Source organism: Mustela lutreola, chromosome 17 (assembly GCF_030435805.1).
Source record: "Mustela lutreola isolate mMusLut2 chromosome 17, mMusLut2.pri, whole genome shotgun sequence".
Classification (NCBI taxonomy): Eukaryota; Metazoa; Chordata; class Mammalia; order Carnivora; family Mustelidae; genus Mustela; species Mustela lutreola.
This window is the reverse complement of record NC_081306.1, coordinates 34347067-34355583: the sequence shown is the minus strand read 5'-3', so window position 1 is coordinate 34355583 and position 8517 is coordinate 34347067. Positions and strand designations below refer to the sequence as shown.

Sequence of the window (8517 nt, the reverse complement as noted above, 5' to 3'; positions counted from 1 at the left end):
TCAGTTTGCAGGACCGTCTCCCTCGGTTTACAAATGTCCTAGTGATTTACAACTGCCTAACTTCTAGAAGACTCCCAACTGTCTTCATGTTGGTATCTCATTAGAATAAAAATTTAAAAAACCCCACAACTTGGCTTGACAATAACCAGGCCTCCAGTATCCTGAGTCTTCTTTACCACATGACAGCCCTTCTGAACACCCCCTTTGTCCTCACCTCCCCAACTCTTGCGAATATAAACAGCCACTCCAGGGGACCGAGGGCCAGTAGCTCTTTCTGCCTATGGGTCCTGTCCCTGTGCTTTGATAAACCACTATTCTGCACCAACACATCTCAAGAATTCTTTCTTGGTCGTCGGCTCTGGACCTTACTTACGTTTTAAAACTTTGGGCCCCTGGGTGGCTCAGTGGGTTAAGCCTCTACCTTTGGCTCAGGTCAGGATCCCAGAGTCCTGGGATCGAGTCCCGCATCGGGCTCTCTGCTCGGCAGGAAGCCTGCTTCCTCCTCTCTCTCTCTCTCTCTCTCTCTGCCACTTGTGATTTCTGTCAAATAAATAAATAAAATCTTTATAAAAAATAAATAAAACTTCATCAAGGGGGACCAGTTCAACACCATGCACACAGACGTTCTAGAACCAGAGAATGGAGGGAACTAGGAGAAAGGGCCCCTCCTGCACAGAGCAGAGTGAACGAAGAAAAGATCCCATCTAGAAGTGTTCTTGTGAAATTTCAGAATATTAGGGGAAAAGGATTAACAGCATCCAGAAGTAAAACTCATGACTCCTAGAAAGGAAGGATCATCAAACTGTCAATAGCAAGACGCTAATGGAGCTGTGCCATCACAATTCTAGAGGCAAATTTGGGATCTAGAGGTCTATGTTTGGCTATGAGGGCAAGTTAAAGGTCTTTTTGGTACAGACACCCCTTTCTGAGGATATGCTTGCGATGTACTTCACAGAACAAGGGACACCAAGAACAGGGAAAGCACGGGACCAGTGGAGCAGTCTGGAGGCCTGCGGGGTGATGTCCAAAGTGATGGTTGGGGAGCAGGCCTGAACGGCAGAGGCTGGAGGGTTCTGAGACATAAAACTCCAGGGGAAAAGGAGAACATTTGGGGCAAGATTTAGCACGAGGCTGGTCAATGTGAGGATATGGTGAAGGCACACTCTTTTGTCAATGACAAAAAAATAAAGGCAATCAGAAACTCAATAAATAAAAGAAAAAGCTATAAACCTAAGCTGTGGTCCAAATACAAAGCAGACCAACTGCAGCATTCGCTTGGGCAGCTCATGGAATATAATCATTTTAAGGCCATTGAGCATAGAGAGGGGCAAGTGCTAGTGAAACAGGTTGTTCAATAAGTTAAACACATGCAGCCATCAACAGGAAAACCCCTGATGGATTTTTAGCCTTGAGACTCCCATCTATGAATAAAGCATGAAGAAATCATTTTCAATCTGTTCTAATGTCCGGCAGCAACGTTGACAATGTGCAAGCCAAAATCTAGGTGACGTGAGCTGGGAGGCGGGTGGAAGCAGGGCAGACGGTCAAGGATGGGTCCCTGTCTTCTGTGGTACGAGAGGGCAGATACTGTCCCATGCTGCTGGACAAGATACAGCGGTTTAAGTTCTAAGTGTTACACAATGCTACACAGGTAACTGAGAAAAACCCAGTACTAAACGGAGATGGGAGTGGCGCCTGGGTGGCTCAGTGGGTTAAAACCTCTGCCTTCAGCTCAAGTCCTGATCTCAGGTCCTGGGATCAAGCCCCGCATCAGGCTCTCTGCTCAGCAGGGAGCCTGTTTCCCCCACGCCCAGCTACTTGTGATCTCTGTCTGCCAAATATTAAAAAATGGAGATGGGAGATGTGAAGGGGTAGAATGAAAAAGAATACCTTCTCTAACCTCACCTGATGGGGCCTCACCCATCTGATGCTTGCTGTCTGTCCAAGCTCGCCTCCTGCAATCTTCCTCCTGCTCATCTGGCTTCCTTGCTGCTCTGATTTGCCAAGCCTGTTCCTGCTCGGGACGTTTGTACCAGACAAGCTAGCAGAGGCACACTGGGCACCAGGGAGTTCATGAAGGGGCACCTGTCCGAGCTTCTCATCAGCTTGCCCTCCTGGGACACAAGTGAGACTATCCCTTGCTCACCTGGTCTAGCAGAGGGATGAATTCACCCTATCCCACCTATATTTGGCAAAAAAAAAAAAAAAAAAAAAAAAAAAAAAAAAAAAAAAAAAAGTCACAGGGAGTTCCCAAATGCTTTTTGCCCAGTTTCTCCTAAGGTTAATATCTTGTGTATCTATGGTACAAACATCAAAGCCAGGTAATTAATTCTGGTGTAATACTGTCTTGGTCTGTTTGGGCCACTGTAAGAAAATAACACAGGCCAGGTGCTTAAAAAACAATTTATTTCTTGCAGTTCTGGAGGCAGGAAGTCCAAAACCAAGGTATAAGCAGATTTGGTGCCTGGTGAAAGTCCACTTTTGGGTTCACAGACAGCTGTCTTTTCTCAGCTCCTTTCCAAGGGTACTGAAGCCATTCATCAGGGTTCCATTCTCATGATCTAAGCACTTCCCAAAGGCCTTACCTCCTAACACCATCACACTGGGGATTAGGTTTCAATAGATGAAGTTCCAGGAACACACAAACATTCAGTCCACGGCAGATACTGTCAGCTATACTACAGACTTCACTCAGATTTCATGGTTTTCCACAGTAGTACTGTTCCTAGTCCAAGCCAAACTGCAACCCCACATTGCATTCAGTTGTCATTCTCCTTAGACACCTCCAGCCTGGGACAGTTCCTCAGAATTTCCTTCTCTTGGGAGCTTGGCCCTTTTAAAGAGTACTCAGTTACGCTGTACCACGTCCTTGCTTGGATTTCTCTGAAGTTTTCCCATGATCTAATTGAGGGGATACATTTTTGGCAAGAAAACCACAGGAGTGCTGCTGCATCTTTCTTGATGCATTAGGACGTTGGGGGCTGATGCTGTCGTTGTATACCTTAATTACCTGGTTGAGGTGTGTTGATCAAGTTTTTCCACTATGAAGTTACTCTTTGTCCCTGTTAATAAGTATCTTGGGAGAGAGATTTGAGGCAATAATCGGTCTCAAAACTTTTGCCCACTAGTCTTAGCATCTATGAGATCTGGCTTGCAATTACTATGCTGTCATTCGCCTAAAGTTGTTTTTCCAGTTCTCTCATTCCTACTATGTCTATTAATTGTGATCTTTCCACAGGAAAGAGCTGTTCCTTCTCCCTCACTTACTTGTTTACTCTTTATCACTATGGATTCTAGAGTATTTCTGTTACCCTGTAAGTTAGAACTCAGTAGTATTTGCTCTGCAGCTCACACTGTTCCCGCACTGGCGGTTCAGGTTGGCTCCTGAGTCCTTGCCCATCCCACCATCATTCTGCAAGCCCCTCCCTAGCTCTAGTGACACAGGATGCGCCAGGTTCATCTTGTATTTTCCTGTCCCCGCCCTGGAACTGACCACTTGTTTAAGTGGCCCACTTCTAAGTGCTGGTTGATTTGGAGTAGCAGGTGGGTGTGGTGAAAAAGGAAGGAAGGGCACTCCCAGCCTCCTCCTCCCACCCCTGGTCTCAGAGAAGTATACTTCCCACCAGGAAGGATGTGGCTAAGAGCACGTGGGTGGCTCTTAGTGGACCACACCCCAAAGCCCTGCAGCACCCTGGGTGCTCCCTAGGGGTGGTATGGGGTGCCAGGCTGCATTGGGAGGAGCAGGGCCACCCGGGGGAGCGCTAACTGCCTACCTTAGGGGCTGTCCGGGGATGAGCAGGACAGGGACTGGGAGCACCCCAGGGACTCACTGCCCACCGCAGGGGCTGCACGGGGACGAGCAGGAAGGGAACTCGGGGCACCCCAGGGACTCACTGCCCACCGCAGGGGCTGCACGGGGACGAGCAGGAAGGGAACTCGGGGCACCCCAGGGACTCACTGCCCACCGCAGAGGCTGCACGGGGACGAGCAGGACGGGGACTCGGAGCACCCCGGGGACACAATGCCCACCCCAGGGGTTGCACGGGGACGAGGAGGACGGAGACTCGGAGCACCCGGCGTAGCGCGGACTCACTGCTCACCGGAGGGGCTGCACAAGCAGGACGGGGACTCGGGGCTGAACCCAGGGGCGCGCGGGCTCACTGCCCACCGTAGGCGCTGCACCGGGACGAGCAGGACCGGGACTCGGAGTACTCCGGGGGAGCGCGGACTCACTCACTGCGCTGTCGACGAGCGCTTCTCCCCAACTCGGAGCTCCTCCCCCACTAGGAGGGCGGGGGGAGTGAGCGCGGCGAGGACGGCTCGAACCCTAGCGGTCCCAGTACTTGCCGTCAGGCAGTCCGACGCTCTCGAGACGGACAAAGCCGACCTCGTCCAGGTCATTCCGACCCGGGCAGGCATCTGACTCTCGATCGCAATGCTTCTCCCGCCAGGGAAGAGCCCGGGGATGGACCACCGGGCGGCGCTGGGGTAGGCGCGGCCTCGGGCTGGGCATGCGCAGAAGCGCCAGCGCATTGCCTTCCGGTGCGGGTGGCGTCGGCGAAGGAGCGGGTCCGGGTCACGTGGCCGTAGCCTTGGCCGCGCCCTCGCCCCGGGGGCGACTGGGAAGTGGGGGCGCGGCCCGCGCGGGAGCTCTTAGTCAAGGTCCTGGGTGGCTGCGGGGCGCGGGAGTGGGCGGCGTCCGGCGGCGACAGGTGCAGGCGGGGGCTGGCCAGGGTGGCTGGCTTGTGGTCACCTGTTCGCCGCCGCTGCAGGGGCACCTGTCGGGCTTCTGGGAGGCGCCCGGGCGCTGGGGGCGCGGGCGCGCACCGGGGCTGCTGAGGGTGTGGACACTGGGGTGCTGGGGGGCCTGGGGCAGGGGGCGCTGGGGGCATGGGGCTGGGATGCCCCGGGCTGCACACAGCCCCGGGCGCTTGAGCGTGGCCTGGCTGCTAATTGTTGAGCGGGGTGTGCGCGCCTGCACCGAGGCCGGGCAGGGCGCAGGGCTCCAGGGCTGGGGTCTGAGGCATCCACTTCGCGCAGTTGTGGGAAGGCAGGATGTTATCCCGGAGCCTTACGCTCCCGCGTTAGCAATGCCTGTCGGTGGTTTTGGCACGACCTGTCATCAGCGGCTTTATGTCGTTTCTGAACCATCAGCTTTACTTCGTGGATAAGGGGAACAAGGACAGATTCGGGCACTTTGATGACAGGTGTTAGTTGCTGAAGAGGCCATTCCTCTGAGAGCAAGGCCCTTCTTGAGGATAAACAGACTTCCTACCAGGGTAATTTCCAGCACGTTGTTTACCTGTAAGCAGCAACACTGATGTGTGTACATTAAAACCAGAATACCTCTTGCACGGACAGAGAGAGCCCAAAACAGTTGATCATGAGGATTAAAATCTCAATCGAAATGCCTGTCGTTCGGAGACTCTGAGACAGATCCAGTGTCCCCAACACCAAACCCCATGAGTTCCCCTTCCTTACTTTAAAAGGCCATTGTTGGTCCCTAGTTCATACTTGCCAACCCAACTGCCTCTCTTTGCTCTCAGTTGTAGCCAAAACCATAAACACACTCTGAAGGACAGAAATACAAAGAAGCTAACAAAGTCCTAGAGTAAGAAAACACCTAGACTTCTAGAAGATCCTTCTGTCTAGGGTTACACTTGTCTCCCAGCAACAAGTGCCATTCTCTTCAGATTACACTTTCCAAGACCAGAAAACCCCGCCCAGATGCCTAAGAACAATCAGCGAGTACCACTGTCCTTGGCACAGGGTCCAGGTCTTAGTGTCCCAGCCGGCTCCTGAAACCATCGTTTACTTATAGAAAGGGTCACAGGAGAGGGGCTCAGACCCCTGGGTACAAGGCCAAGGACATGCTTAGGTCAAAAGCGGGACAGGCTGTGGACTCAGTGGCAGCCTCTCTTTGAGGTCCCAGTTGTCATCCTCAACAGCACTGCCCATGGCCTCTGAAAAGGATTTTAAACTTCTGAATGACTCAATGTCAGGAAAATAAGCTATCCATAGCCCACCACCCCAAGTAACATCCAGTGATTGTTTCTCTTATGTCTTCTATCACATGGGCAGTGGCTGCATGTCTGAATGATGTATTTGGAGAGTCCTGGAACATGGGGAAAAGTCTGGAGGGAAGATTTATCTTTACAGAAAACTTAATTTTCCAAACTGGTTGTAAGGCAACTGGCAGTGGAAAAGTGGGTCTTTGTAAGGGGACACCCCATTTTGTGCTCTGGGTTGGAGGAGAGGCAGAGTCTGAAAGCACTTAGTCTTAGCCTCTGCCTTCCAAGCTCAATCCACGATTGTTTTGAAGTTTCCACACTTTAAGTTATGAAAAAGCTCACACAAAATTCACACACAAGTAGAGAAGAGGGAAGAACAGCCCAGCCCCTGTGGATCTGCTTTGCCTGTTCTAGAATCCTACAATCATTTTCACGGAAACCCTGGCTTCCTTAACACAGCCCGATGGCTGGGAGAGCCACCCCGTGGCATGCGTCCGAGTGTGCTCCTCTCGTCTGGGCGCACTCTTCAGTGCAGTGGACAGCATAAAGATCCACTCATAACTGTTGATGGACATTTGGGGCTGGAGGACAGCTGCTATGAACACTTGGGTGCAAGTGTCCACATTTTCATTTCTCAACAAAACAACCTGTTGATAAACGTCCAGAATATCCTTGCCTGGAACGGGACCCTGTTCTCTACAGAGGAAACAGGTGTGCTGGCCTCAGAGCTAAAAACATCACCAGTGTCCGTGGGTTGCTGATTGAGGAGTCTCAGCAGAGTTGTGTTTTTGAATAAGAAATACATGCGCAAGAAAGTAAATTCAAAGGCACCAAGAAGCGTAGACTGATGTCCCACTCCAGTCCCTGTCATGCAGGTTTCCCCCCCCATCCCAGAGGCAACCACCTGCTTCTTCTGTACCCTTCCAGAAATGCTGTATCTGCATCAAAGCAGCTCAGCAGCTACTACCTCTTTCCTCCTTTTATTTCTGGTTCATTCTAGACAGCGCTGTGCTCCTTGTTTATGATTACTAATGCTTTTTAAAGATCATCCCATACTGTCCCATATGGGACTGTCTCTGGTTACTAAAAGGTAGGGGTTTTATTTTCAACCAACTTACTCTAGAGAGATCTCCTAGTTTCATTCAGATCACAGGAGATTTTTTCTTTTTCTTAAGATTTTATTTATTTATTTGACAGAGAGAGACAGCGAGAGAGGGAACACAAGCAGGAACCTGCTGAGCAGAGAGCCTGATGTGGGACTCTGTCCCAGCACCCTGAGATCATGACCTGAGCTGAAAGCAGATGCCCAATGACAGAGCCACCCAGATGCTCCGAAAGGAGATTTCCAAAGGAAGTAAAGTTTGCTTTTGAACCATGGTGTAGGTACAGCAAGTAGAGGAATCATCTTTATGAAAATAACTTTTTTTAAAAAAAGATTTTATTTATTTATTTGATAGAGATCACAAGTAGATGGAGAGGCAGGCAGAGAGAGAGAGAGAGAGAGAGAGAGAGATGGAAGCAGGCTCCCTGCTGAGCAGAGAGCCCGATGCGGGACTCGATCCCAGGACCCTGAGATCATGACCTGAGCCGAAGGCAGCGGCTTAACCCACTGAGCCACCCAGGCGCCCCAAAAATAACTTTTTGAGTTTGAAATTTAGGAAGTGAAATTTTGGTGTGAGTGAATAATTTAGATATAACACCAGAAACATAATAAAAGAAGATATTGATAAATTCCTTCAAAACTAGAAACTTCTGTTCTTTGAGACATTGTTAGAGTGAAAACAGAAGTGCCCAGCTGGCTTAGTTAACGGAGCATGCAGCTCCTGATCTCAGAGCTGTGATCTTTTTTTTTTTTTTTTTTTTAAGATTTTATTTATGTATTTGACAGATCACAAGTAGGCAGAGAGGCAGGCAGAGAGAGAAAGGGAAGCTGGCTTCCTGCTTAGCAGAGAGCCCGATGCGGGGCTTGATCCCAGGACCCTGGGATCACGACCCAAGCCGAAAGCAGAGGCTTTAACCCACTGAGCCACCCAGGTGCCCGAGAAAGCCTGATTTTTAAAAAATGGGCAAGAGGAGGGCGTGTGGGTGGCTCGGTCAAGTGACTGACTCTTGGTTTTGACTCGGGTCACGATCTCAGGGTCATGAGGTCCAGTCCCACGCGTGGCTGTGCGCTCAGTGCGGAGTCTTCTTGGGATTCTCTCCTCCTCACTCCGCCTCTGCCCCTCCCCCTGCTTGCATGCACACGTGGGCTCTGTCTCTAAAAATAAATAGATTTTTTTTAAATGGGCAAGAGATTTTAGGATAGTTCGCTAACGAAGAGCTACAGATGGCCAATAAGCCCATGAAAAAATACTCAACACCATGAGACATGAAGGGAATGCAAACTAAAACCATACAGAGACATCAGCCCATGCCTGTTCCCATGGCTGAAACGGAAAAGGCTGATGTGTCAGATGTTGGCAGAGATGAGAGGAACTGGGACTGTCATACGGTGCTGGCGAGAAGA

General features: G+C 50.7%; 1 long non-coding RNA gene across 1 annotated transcript; it reads right to left on the bottom strand.

Moving 5' to 3' along the window:
• Nucleotides 1-2389: 2389 nt before the first annotated feature.
• On the bottom strand, nucleotides 2390-4494 carry LOC131819758 (uncharacterized). The gene is made up of 2 exons (XR_009349323.1): nucleotides 4101-4494; nucleotides 2390-3076 (listed from the first exon to the last, which is right to left on the bottom strand). It is a non-coding gene; the product is annotated as an uncharacterized LOC131819758 (long non-coding RNA).
• Between the last annotated feature and the right edge of the window lie 4023 nt (nucleotides 4495-8517).